The sequence below is a fragment of the Ursus arctos genome, unplaced genomic scaffold (genome assembly GCF_023065955.2).
Source record: "Ursus arctos isolate Adak ecotype North America unplaced genomic scaffold, UrsArc2.0 scaffold_17, whole genome shotgun sequence".
In the NCBI taxonomy this organism is placed as follows: Eukaryota; Metazoa; Chordata; class Mammalia; order Carnivora; family Ursidae; genus Ursus; species Ursus arctos.
Genome location: NW_026622841.1, coordinates 17533170 through 17545698, shown reverse-complemented (window position 1 = coordinate 17545698; position 12529 = coordinate 17533170).

Genomic DNA, 12529 nt, shown 5'->3' with positions numbered 1-12529 from the left:
GTGTGTGTGTAATGTTTTTGCCAAAAACATTTTCCCAACTATTTTAGCTCTACGTACCACCAAATATTCAGTCAAAATAATTTCCAACAACACTCAATCTGCCTTCCTTTTTTTTTTTAATAAAAAGTGTACTTGAGGCTACTAAATATTGATTGCTAAACATAAGTTTATCTACTTTGGCTTCTTAATTTTTACAGAGAGACAAAAGATATTTGGGCATATTAGTACCATGTTTTTGCCACATTAAAAATTATACTATGAAAACATATGTCTCTAAAAAATATAAATTTTTAATTATGTATTAATAAATTTGCTAATCTATTATAGGATGTTGTTATATGATAGACAATTCCCAACTGCCTGCTTCCTAGCTTTCTTTGGAAAGTCAAAGTCACTACTAGTTAAAATTTATAATCATATGTAAAAATAAAGTTACTAGAAACAATAAGAGCAAAGGGAAACAATTTCGTATACAAAGTATGAGAAGAAAATGGCATTTTTTATATGAAGAGTATGCAAGGATTACAGGATGTGGTTTTTTTTATTTTTTATTTCTTTTAAGATTTTATTTATTTATTGAGAGAGAACATACACACATGCATGGGGGGTTGGTGCACAGGGAGCGTGAGAGAATCTCAAGCAGACTCTGAGCTGAATGCAGAACCCAATAAGGGGCTCGATCTTATGACCCTGAGATCATAACCTGAGCCAAAATCAGGAGTCAGATGCTTAACCAACTGAGCCACCCAGATGCTCATTTTTTTAAGGTAACTTTTCCTTTAAAAAAATGACTGGTTGTTCCAGAATAAGGAAGGAAGGAAGGAAGGAAGGAAGGAAGGAAGGAAGGAAGGAAGGAAGGAAGGAAGGAAGGAAGGAAGGAAGGAAGGAAACGTAAGTGAATATAGAAAACTGCCGAAGGTTTATGGGAAAAAAAATTATGTTGTGAGGTCAATGCTGGCTAAAATTGAATAGATTTATTTATAAAGGTTTTTAAATAAGCTCAATAACGTACTGATACAAACCTAGAGTTTAATTTTATGTCTCTTAAAAAATCACAAAATGTCTTAGATTATTGATCTGTTTTTAATAAAAGATTATATAAAATTTTCTTTACCTTAAATGTAATCTTCCTAGAGACAAATTTTTTTTCAAGTAAGCTCTATGCCCAGTGTGGGGCTTGAACTCACAACCCCAAGATCAAGAGTTGCATGCTCCACCAACTGAGCCAGCCAGGTGCCCTGGGAAACAAACATTCTACATCTCATCAAAATATTTCCTATGCTTCATGTTGTCTTTATCAGGTCTTTAACTACTTAGAAAAACAAAGTCTTTTCAATATTGAAAGAGCTAAGATTTTTTTAAAACTATGAAACTTTCTATATTTGCCCTTAAAATCTTTTAATTGACACTTTAGCTGAATGGATAACTAAGTGTTGTTTCACAGTGACCTGTGATTCCATTTGATTAAGTGTTTTGGACAAACTTCCCAAAATCAAATTCTGAATGAAGTCTTTTTGCCCTTGAACTGACTTAGTGATTTTCCAGGGGGTCTTTGGAAGATCGCAAAGGATTTGCTCTCTCTCCTTTTAGTAAAAGAAATGTTAATTATATTTGATATTAAATTGTATGGGAAACATTATCAAATGAGAAATGATACTTAATCTTCTTAGGTTATATTTATATAGGTATATATTATTAACATAACTATTCAGAAATTTATGTGAAATTCCTAAAAATCTGATATATCCTGGTATAATGTTATCAGTCACAGTTACAGTTATTATTTTATAATATTGTATATCACAAAAATAAACAAATTTACTTATGAATTGCATCATTTTTTAGTGAACTCTCACCAGACCTTTAACCATGGTTATTTTCAAGTCTTTTTTCATTCAGACAGTTATTATTTTACTCTTGATTCTTCTCTGAAGAATTTATAAATCAACTATAGGCAAAAATTCTTCATCTTCAAAGAGATTCATGAACAGTACTCTAGAACACAGTACTCAAGGATACAGGTTTCTGATAACTTTAAGATCATAACACTGAACTGGGTAAAAATTGCCAGAACTCTAATAGAAAAATTAACTGATTCATAAAACTGCTAACCCAAGATCAAACAAACATGACTTAATTTCATGAGCCTGAATGAACTGATTAAAATGATTATCATTTTTGTGAATTCATTTAAAACATTGCTGGTTCTTTAATGTTTTGCTTTCCAGGTTTAAGGACTCCTTTTCTCCTCTCTTTGAAGCTATCTATACCTTACAGCAATTTGGTAAAGTATACCTTTGCAAAGAAAGGTTGAAACATTTAAATTTTTCCCTCTGCCTGGTCCATCCCAAATTCAGAAACTCTTAATAAATTTTTTTTCATGACACCATATGTATTTACATAAATTCAATAATAATCTGTTCTCTTTGTAACAGTACACAATTAGACAAGTCCTTATTAGACAAGCCTGAGCTTGGCTTCTTTGCCTAGAGAGACTTTTAAAGGTCTAACCTGAGATTCCTTATTATCAGACAATTTTAAAGAGCTAATGTTGACTTTATGGAGCCAAAAAAGCCCCTTGGATATTGGCAAAGCTTTGACTAAAATGTCATATTTCAGAATATGAATAGAATCATTATTCTTGTTACCTTTATGTAAATAATCAAGCCAAGTTTAATAAGATTAGACTTATTTTACAAACGAAATACTTTCCCTGTGATTATTTTTTATTAAAATGGGATGACCATAGGGAAAAAATTATGTTTCAATAGAAAAACTACAAATATACTCATTAGCAGATTCTAGTTTGGTTCATTGTCTTTACCATTCTATCATCTATCTGTAAATCTCAGATAAACTACCTCAATAGATTATGTATACATAACTTTCATGCCTGTTACTACATAGACCACTCAAAAGAGTTGACCAGAACACCCAGTAACATCATCACCAAAGACAGTCAAACTACAAATCAGGAAAATCCATCAGATTGAAACTGCCATCCTCATTCCACCATCTAAAGTTCCTTCAGGGGTGCCTGGGTGGCTCAGTGAGTTAAGCATATGCCTTTGGCCGGGTCATGATCCCAGGGTCCTGGGATCCAGGCCCCTGTCTCGTTGGGCTCCCTGCTTAACGGGGAGTCTGCTTCTCCCTCTCCCTCTGCCTGCTGCTCCCCCTGCTTGTGCTCTCTCTGTCTCTCTCTCAAATAAATAAATAAAATCTTTTAAAAAAATAAAAATAAAGTTCCTTCCAACTCAAATGTAGAAATTTTCTCAACTGGCTGCCCTCCAAACTCTGAAATTAAGTTTATAATTTGCTCCAACTATTAACCTTTGTTTTTCTTTTGTTTTCATAGAAACGCCTCTTATTAAATTATCTGATTATTCACAACATATAGAGGCTATATGGGTGGAAGCTCAAATGCAACATTCCCTCCCGAAATAAAATATCCTTGTGTTCATCTTCTCCTAAGTAATCATGAAGATAGTGACTGCTATTACATATGTTGTGCCTATGTAAATAACTCAAAAAAACCGAGGCCCAATTACACATTATTCAGAAAAGTGAGGTTGACTTAACCTTGAATCTTAATATAAGCCTTTTTATTTATTTAGCTGGTTAAATGTTGGCTCCTGGGAATCTCTGCTCTGGAGAATTTTTCAATCCTGGGCTAATAGTCTCTTTGTAGTCATCATATCAATCTCCCTAGTGCTCTGTATCCTCTCCAGGGTTTTAAATGCCATTCATAGGTCAAATTTATCCATCAGGATTAGACAACTGGAAGAATCCAAAGATGGTTATACAAATGATGAAAACAGCAACTACGTGACCCTCCATCCCAAATACTCAACCGTTGGAGGCAGCAACTCCATGATTCTCCATCCTGACTAGGTCAACAATGATATATGAGAGTAATGTTATACTGGTTAGTCACACACTCAGCTTGCTGAAAGAATGACCAAAAGAGGAGAATTGTTAAATAAATGGAGACCAGGCTTGAAAATCTCCCGAGTAGACAAAACCATTTAAGCCATGTAAGTAAAACTAAATCGAACGTATTTCAATAAACATAAGTGAAACTCAACCTAGATTATTTTTCATAAATGCCTCTGGTGATTATAAAGGAAACTTCAGTCATCCTAAAATAGTATGAGATACCCACTTTTATCCAATCCCTTGTTGGCTGGAAACCCCAACTGTATTAACCAATCATTGTAAAGGTTAAATTACTTTCTCATTTTCACTTTATTAGCCCTCCTGTAACAACATAACCCTGAATTTCATAACAGGTTTGAATTTGAAAGCACCTAATTTGCAAACTGCTTTTATATGCACACACACAAAAATTCTTACTAAATACTGTTTTACTGATTTGGTTTTAGTTTGTCTATTTCTGGATTTCAGATGCTTGAAAACTTCAAAAGGATTTTTAAATAACTCCCAATCTAAGAAGAAATACAAGCAAATTAAAACTATTTGTAACTTAACAACAAGAATGCTACATGGCAAAATTTATGGGATGCAGCCAAAGCAGTACTTGGAAGCCAGTGAATAGCAATAAACACGTTTATTAATTAAAAAGATAGACTGAAAAGAAATGAACTCAACTTTCAAATCAGGAAGAGTAACAACAAAACAATCCAAGGAAAGTAGAAGGAAGGAAGTGAAAAAATCTTTTAATTATAAATTAATCAATAAAATAAAACTGGTCTTTTGATGGGACCAACCTTTGGTAACTCTGACTAAGAAAGAGAGAAAACACATGAACACATGATGCCTGAGGAAGGCACCAGGCTACATTTCAGACACAAAGACAAGTTCCCTAACTTTGCTCAGTGCAGGAGGGATGCAGATAATAAAAATGCCTGGCCCACAGATTCCTGCCAGAATTCGATGAAGCAGCATATGCACAGGACTTATCACATTGCCTGGCCCATAGAAACAATAGTAGACACTAGTAACGATGATGTCATGGATTTACACATAGAGAGCAGGGACTCTCAGTCCTGGCTTTGCCTCCAGATTACCTGTGGTAACTTAAACAACACCTGTTGTTTAGGGGCAGTCTGATTTTCTCATTGGAGGAATCACTTTTATCATGCTCCAAACTATATTGTTAACACAACTGTGCTTCATAGGTGTTTCCAAACTTTAAGAAGGTCTGATTTTGTAAACTTTTTTTCCCCTGAATATTTCTTTGGTTCCTTCTCAAGTAAGCTTCAAGACTGAGAAAGTCTGAGAGGCGCCTGGGTGGCTCAGTTGGTTAAGTGTCTCCCTTCAGCTGAGGTCATGATCCCAGAGTCCTGGGATAGAGCCCTGGGTCGGGCTACCTGCTTAGCAGGGAGTCTGCTTCGCCCTCTCCTTCTGCCCCTCCCCCTACTCATGCTCTCTCTCATTCTCTCTCTCTCTCAAATAAATTTTTAAAAATCTTTAAAAAAAAAAAGACTGGGAAAGTCTGAAATTGGAACATTTTTCAGTGTTTTCTTTCTTTTTCCTCTCTACTTCCTAAGAGTCCATATTCAATGTTAGTTTAGGCAACAAAATAAAATTTTAAAAAGTGAAGCAGTCTTAGTTTAGGTTCTCCCAGACGCAGACCCTAAGACACGGATTTGTGTACAAGTAGTTTACTTGGAAGACTATCTTAGGAAGCATCAGTAGGAGAGCAGGAAATAGAGCCAAGGTAGGGAAGGAGGCCGAGAAGGTGCATTAATGCCTATGTTGCCACCGTGGCATGTAGTAAGATGTCAATCTCTTTTTCACTATTTGTTGGTCAGGGTGTCTGTAATGCCCCTGCCCATCTTTCAAGCAATAATTTTTAAAAACCCTATTATTTTCTATTTGTGACAATGAACTGATCACGAAGAGAGAGGCCATCAATCACAAAACTAGCAGGATATAAACTTCTGATGAGCATCTTGGGGTTGAGAGGGTCTTCTTAGGTTCAGATGGGGGTATGTTTGTTTCCCGAAACACAATAACTAAGAAATGAAAGTAATGGCAATACTGTGATTTGCAAGATCCCTTTAACTTTCCAAAAGGTTATTCTATTCACTTATGCTTTCATTCAACATGCTTTTATGGTAGAGTTACCTTTTCTAAGAATCAGTAAGCTCTAAAGAAGATGAGGAAGATAATTATTGCCCTTAAAAATTCTTGAAATAACCTCTAAAGTACCATATACATGGTCTGTGCATTGACAAAGTACTTGGGTTGCATTTAGACACTGTGTTGTATTAAATACATGTTTATTTAAACACCAAGCTGATAATCACATTCAGCACGAGACGCTCACTCTACGAGGAGCTCAAGGAAACAGAAACTGACAAAAGAATGGCAGATTCAAGATTCCCATCTCATGCTCTCTCTAGAGCAGGAATCAGCAAACTTTTTCTGAAGAGGACAAGATGCAAATATTTTAGGCTGCAGTCTCTGTCACAAGTACCCAACTCTGCCATTGTAGTGGGAGAACAGCCTAGACTATATGTAAATGAATGGATATGCTGTGTCCCGCTAAAACTTCATTTACAAAAACAGGCAGGCGGCAAGGTTTGACCTGCACTTGGTAGTCTGCAGACCCCATTCTAGCTGCCCACCCACTGCCTAGGATTGGTAAACAGAATCACAGACACTATTTTGATGGTTGTCTCTCTCTCTCCTTCTCTGTGCAGCTAGATTTACCGAAATTCAACAGCTAGATGACACAGTTCTCCCGGGCTGAACACCTGCATCAGGAATGATGTAGGGTGCCTAGACACAGGAAGGATAATATCTTGCCATCACAGAAAGCTCAGATGTGGAAGCGATAGTTAACTGTCCACTGAAGAAAACCTCAGTTTTCATTGAATAGAGTTGTCTCTGGTGCAGCTGCCCAGCCAAGGACTCTAGCTCCCCGTCTCCTTTGCCTCTAGGGGGAACCACTGATCTCACCAGTGAAATGTGAGCAGAAGTAACATGAGTCACTCATGATCCAAGATGGCAAAGAAACCGGTATGCGTTCTCCATGAGTTCATCCTACGTTTTCTGGCTGGGTGTGTACAACTCCAGGGATCTAGGGAATGACAGAGCTACCGCACAGAAGGAATCTGGGTCCCTGAACTCCGAGTGATTGATAAATATACTTTGATTGGGCTAAGCCTCTAAAACTTGACGGTTTTACTCATCATGGCCACTAGTGTTACCCTGAAACAATAGTCCAGCAGAGAACACAAACCCTGGACACTATCCTCTCTGAGGGCAGTGAGAACTATGCAAACAGTGCACCATGACAGTACCAAAGAGGGAATGATGGGAGAAACAACTTTGACCTGGGAATTCAGGAAATAGGTGCCAGTCAGTGAGCCTAGAAAGATCAGCCCATCTGATCCTCACAAACCACCCTGTCACCACCATCTGACACGTTAAGACTCTGAGATGCAAGATGGTTAAAGGATTTGGGCAGTCACGGGCAGAGCCAGGACTCCTAATCAACCCCAGTCCCCTTCCCCTTGCGTGACACTGTCTGAAACCTCTTTCTGAAGAGGTACAAACCCATAATCTGGAGAATGGACTGGACTGACCAGGATAGGGTTTAACCGGAAGATACGTCCCTTGTTCCTCTGCACAAGACAGCTAGCTAGTGCCCCACTTCCAGGACAATCTTGCCCCTTGATTTATGAATAAGCCAACCCCTTTCCTTCCTCAGGGAGCTAATCAGGACAGGGGACCTTGACGGGCCGTGTGAAGGGTCTTGTCCACGGGCAAAGGTGCTCCTGGCAGCAAAGCATCTGTGTCCACCGCAGATGCTGACCATCCCTCTTACCATCCGCCAGCAAGTCTGGCAGCGTGGGAGTAAAAAGGCAGGCAAGAGAAGGGAGAGTGGCAGGGAGTAGGGAGGGGAACATATTAACCGTTTCTATTTTTTACTTTGAAACATTTTTGACACATTAAGGAGAAGAATTTGAATACATCTGCACACACGAAAAAGCCAGTTTCCCAAGCGCAGCCTCCCCTGCTCTAACATTCTTTCTGGCAAGATAAAGCGGCCCACACTTCGCCTTGCTTTTTCTTGTCCCTGAGAATCTATCTCAAAAGCAGATTTCTTCTTTTTTTTTTTTCCCCTATGGAAACAATCAGGCCTTGACTCAGAGGGCTATGACCTACGGGATGAATACATACACCTCCCCTGACATAAACAGCAGAACACGCAGCTGTCCAGAACACACTGCCTTTGCCCGTTTGAATTAGGCTGAAAACAAACCCATCTCCTTTATACTCATGCAAATGGACCACTTCAAGATGTTTCGCAACCCTGCACCAGACGAAAACTGTATCTAAACCCACAAGTCTGTGTTAAAGAGCAGGAGAATTCAAGCAGAACAGATTGAATTAAGATAAACAGCTTTAAAAATACATTAACTGTTTAAATTCGTTTTCCCCAGCCCACCCCTCCCCTGTTTGTATCCACATATACAAACTGATTTAACTAGATGAGCTTAAAACTAACTGGAATGCTGGAGGAAGTGTAAATTGTTGTGACCTTTCTGGCCACAGGTATCAAACACCTTTAAAATCTACATTCTCTTTGACCCAGTAATTCCACTTCTATGAATTTATCCTAAGGAAATAATCACACAGGCAGGGCAAAGGTTTATATACAAGAATGTCCATCAAAGAATTTATAAGAGCAAAACAAACTGAAAAACACTTAAAAATACAACAATAGATAACAATCGTTTTCTGAACTATGGTTTCTATAAAGTGAAACTTAAAATGATCCTGTTACTATTTAAGATAGAAAAATATTAAGTAAAAACCAATTTACAAAACAGCATACAGCATGTAGAGTGTATGGGAACTATCAGAAATTTATATTTTGGCATTGGAAAGTCTGGAAAAGATGTACACCAAAATATTCAGAGTGAGTTATCTTGATTCACGGACATTCACATGGTGTTAATTCTTTGCTTGCTTATCCACATTCTCTCACTGTTTTTCTTTAAACAGATATTACCCGTACCACAAAAAGTAATGAAAAAAAAAAGTCATGAAAAAAATGAATAAAAGTAAGCGTAATGGTTCTAAGATATTTTGATCACCATGGTGCCAACTACCTGGCCAAAGTTTTCACTAACCTGTCACTGGCTAGAGCAGAAACACCCAGTTCCAAGTTTGCTAACTAAATGTTCAAAACATCTAGGCTTACTAGGCTCCTTGTCGTGACACTTGTATGAGACTTATCACATAAATATATAGCTTATATTTTAAAATACAGGTACAGTAATTGGAAGATACTTCGATTCCACTCTCCTCCAGATAGGTAGAGACAGAAACAGGAGCCCTATAGAGAGGGGTCTACCATGGAGTTTTTTTGTTTTTGTTTTTCATTTTTTAAGTAGGAAGAGCAGAAAGAAGAAAGAATAACCTTCAGTCGACAGGTCATTTGATGGATGCCCTGGTCATTTGAAAGAGGCCCGGAGCACCCTGGATCCTGGGACGTCAGCCAGGAACCGGTCGGTAAGGAGGGCTCTGCAGCCTAGAGCCTCCGACACGGAGCTCCCCCCAGCAAAGGCTGGGGTGGTGGCGGTAACGAAAGGCTGCAAGATTCATCTGTTTAATCAGCGAGCTCCCAGATGATGCTTGGAGTTTGATATGGATCATTCCAGCCTCTCTCAAATCGATCAACAAGTATTGATTGAGTGCCTACTGTTTGCTGGGCTTGACGCTAGGCATTTTGGGAGATTGCAGAATGAGTACAGAACAAGGTCTCTGTCCTCTTCAATTAGCGCTACAAACCCATGCGTAGTGCAGTGGGAACTGCCTGAGTGTGACAATGGGAGCTGCAGAAATGCAGAGGACAAGGCGCACTGAGATCAGTGAGGCCAGGAAGACTCCAGACACAAGGCAGACTTGGACTGGTTGTGGAGAGGGGCGTGGGGGGAGGGGAAAATCACTAGTTGAGGAGATATGAATATGTATGAGGGGAACACTAGCTACAGTAACAAATCACTCTGCAATATTAGTGCCCTGACACAACAGAAGCTTATTTCTTGCTCACAAGCAGAAGACCAGGCACTGGGGATAGGGGTGGGACTCCTCCATGCAGGCACTCAGGGTCCCACGCTGCAAGTTCACTTATCTTGGTCACGTGCCCTTCAACACTACTCAGGGCTTCAACATTCACCCAGCAAATAGGGAGAGGTGGGCAAGGATCACATGGAAGGTGTATGTGGTCCAAGCCTGCAGGTGGCTCATGTTACTTCTTCTGCATCCCATTGGCCTAAAGTCTGGTCACTGACCCACCTGGTTGAAAAAGGGATGAGAACTATGATTTCTGGTGGGTCCACCACTTTCTAGCAACAACACTCTGAAAGGGAGACACAAAACTTTGGTGGGAAGTTAGTCACAGAGGACAAGGCCAGGGGAGCAACCCAGCTCAACGGACTGCAGCGGTGTGGGAGACAGTCACACCAGAGGGGCCAGGATCTGGCATGGAGTACGGAGCCCAGGGACGGAGAGAGGGAGGGGACTCCAACAGCAAGGTGCTTTAGGACGACTCCTGTGGTGACAAATCATAAACCTAGAAAGCTCAATCCAGGCAGAGGTCTGCCTTGGTGACCAGCACTGTGGGGTTTGGGGACTGGAATGACTTCAGAGAAAGCCTGTGTTCTCCCAATGCCACGGTGATAACCCCATGAAGTGTCTCAAGGCCCTACAGCCATCTTCATTACGTGCTTGGCCACAAAGGCCAAGGAGTTTGCAACCCTTCCTCAAATATTACTTGGATCTCAGGGAATGTTCTATTCCTGATGCAAATCAGAGGGACCAGGGGGAGCTTAGTTGAAACAGGGTCCTACGGGTGCCTAGCTACCCTATGAGTGGGTTTTCAGGAAGGTCCAGAGCATTCCACCTGAGGCTGTTGGGAGCGTGCTCTAAAGGCTCACAGGGACTGAAGTCCCACCCCTTCCCAGGGCGAGAGAGGTGAAGAGGTGCTGTCCCATAACTATGAATGCATACGTTTACATTGTTTTCAACGAGGGCACATGGATAGTGGCGTTAGACGAGTCGCTGGACCTCCCCAGGCCTCAGCTCTCTGAAATGAGAGAGTTCGACGGCATGTCTGCCAGAGCCTCCCCCGTGTAACCTCCCATCACGTGACTGCTCGCCACACGGGAAGCCTAACAGATGCTGATGAGGTCTACACTTTGAAGAATTCAAAATTCAAAATTAAAATTAGAGACTGTTAGACAAACATTGCCCAAAATGTGTTTCAAAAATATTAGTTCTACAGATTCTTACCAGGCTGTTCAAATATGTGTGTGTACAGTGTGTTTGTGTATATGTGTATATATCTACTTATCTACATAGAGAATATAAATACATATCTTTATAGCGTGTATCTATCTATGTGTGTCTACCTGTTGGTATCTACATACATAATATACAGACACACACTTCTGTATAGTGTATATCCATCTCTCTCTATGTGCCTAGCTGGTAGATAGAGTAAAAGCAGGCATGCGTATGTTAGGACTGGCATCGTGCAAGAGTTTTCATGCCTTGGTTCTTTTAATCTTCCCAGAAACCTTATTATTATCATCATCATGCCCACTTTACAGAGGAGGAAACTGAGGTTTACAGAGCTCGAGTACCCACCCAAGGTCACTGTGATCGTAGGGGAAGGGAGAGATGTAAGCTCGGCCGTATCTAATGCTAGACTCTGCTTTGAGCCATCACACCCTGCTGCTTCCTGAGTGAGGGTCAGGTCAGTGTGGGGACTGCTGGGCTGTTTACCTGTTTGTTTCCAGCAAAACTTTGCAGGGCCCTGCCTGCCTATCACATGCGCACAGAGCTACACAGTGGTTAAAGCACAGACTTGGAAGCAAGGCTGCCTGGCCTCGAGACCCAGTTTTGCCCCCTACTGGCTGTGTGACCTTGGACATGTCATTTAACCTCTCTGTACCTCATCTGTAAAATAAGAAAACCAACAGCACCTGCCTCAGGGATCGCCTGCAAGGACTGTGTTAATATGTTTTGAGATCAAATCCAACTGCAATTTACGTGCTGGCTCTTACTGGACTGGACTGCGTCGCCCACCACATTGATCCTGGAGCTCGGTTTTCACAGTGGCACGACCCGGACCATCCTTCTCGCTCCACCACGACGGAGCGGAGGTGACAAGGCTGGCTCAACGTCCCTTAGGCTGCTGCTGTGCCAGCCGACCAGGGACCAGAAGTCAGGTCCCCAGACCCAAAGCCCTGCCCAGCTCCCCAAACCCACCCTGCCTCTCTCTGGCAGCTCAGCAAGTCTAGTCACGGAATTGTAACTACACACAAAATCACGAGGCTCCAGCCCTTCCTTCCCCTCTGAGTGTTTATCCAAGGCCCAGAGCAGGGACTTGTTTTCACTCAGAACAAAAGCGATGTGGTCCGAAGTTCTGTGCAGCAGCAGCTGCGGCTTCCCAGAGGGCAGTGTCTCCGGCTGGCCTCGCTGCTGATGCTGGGCCCGAGTGCTGGGTACTGGCAGCCCACGGCGCCACACCCCAGGTGGGCAG